Below are 1,543 nucleotides of genomic sequence, written 5' to 3' on the forward strand. Positions count from 1 at the left end.
TTCCCTTTACCCCCAGCAAGCTGGGTTCTCATTTCACCGACCTTGGAAGGATGGAAGGTTGAGTCAACCTTGAGCCAGCTACCTGAAACCAACTTCCCTTGGTATCAAACTCAGGTCGTGAGCAGAGCTTGGACTGCAGTACTGCAGCTTACCACTCTGTGCCACGGGGCTCTTTTGGCTTCATGTGTAGGAGTGGGGAAACAAATCCAGTTCACCAGAAGAGATGTCATTCTTTCCCTAATACAACGCTACCTTTTCTATGTATTTTGAGAGTAAAAATTAATATTTACCCACCTATACTGATTTTACGTCTTGTGTCAAGAACATGAACTGGTGTATAAAATGAGTGGAATGTTTTTCTGTGTGTGGGCTTCTTTGGACTCTTACCGCAGGGTGGAATCGTTGGGTGATCTTGGGCTAGTCACAGCTCTGTTAGCCCCACCTACCTCACAGGGTGTCTGTTGTGGGGAGGAGAAGGTGATTGCAAGCCCCTTTGATTCTTCTTTAAGTGGTAGAGAAAGTCATCATATAAAAACCAATTCTCCTCCTCCTCCTCTTAGGCAGAGAAAGATCTTTCCCCCGTACTCGCTACCTGGTTTTTTTTAAACTAGAGATGCCAGAAATGGACACTGGGTCCTGCATGCAAAATGTGTGCTCCACTACTGAGCAAGGTAGAAAGGACTTGGAAGTGAAAGAGACAGGTTCGGAGCCTCTCTTCGGACTGTTAACACGTTGTATGCTTGAATATGAATACCGTGAGAAGTGAACCCAGGGTGAAGGGCATGCTTGTGTACTATGTCGTCACTAGCCAGCTTCACAAAATGAAATGAGATGAAAATCACATATATTGTTCAGGCATCACAATATTAAATAGTGGTTACAAAAGATGTTTTAAATACAGACACTGCAGTTACACAAAATAATAATATGACCGACTGGCGCACACCTTAAATGTGTAATTGGTGGGCAAAAATTTAACTGGCGTGACATATAAAACCAGCATCTCATTTAATCAGGGCTGCTGCGTTTAGGTATTTTTGCCCTGCTTTTTTCCCTAATGGGGAGTTGAAAGCAGCTTACAACATTATCCTTCCCTCCTCCATTTTATCCTCACAGCAACCCTGTGTGGTAGGTAGGGTTGCCAATCTCCAGGTGGTGCAGAAATTGCATGTATACTACAATAGTCAAGCTGAAAGAAAAGAGCAGTAATGGCTCTAAAAAAATTGTACACAAACGAGTATTCAATGAAAAAGTGAATTGGGTGCCAAAGTGAAAACTGCAAAAATAAAAGGAAACTGGCAAAATGCTAAGAGTACAAGCACGATACGACAATATACGACAAGCAAGGATTCAGTTCTAATCTCATTCAATCGCTTGTAGTCCCTTAGGACTTATGTATGGTTCATATGCTTATAAATCCCACAGGCGCAAGAAGAAGACTGGCGAGAAATGGAGAGGAACGCCGTCCGGATGCTTTGCGTTTTCACTACCATGTGGGCAGCTTCATCAGCTCTCCATTCAAGTTGGAGTCAAAGCTCCTTCA

The sequence above is a fragment of the Euleptes europaea genome, chromosome 3 (genome assembly GCF_029931775.1).
Source record: "Euleptes europaea isolate rEulEur1 chromosome 3, rEulEur1.hap1, whole genome shotgun sequence".
Classification (NCBI taxonomy): Eukaryota; Metazoa; Chordata; class Lepidosauria; order Squamata; family Sphaerodactylidae; genus Euleptes; species Euleptes europaea.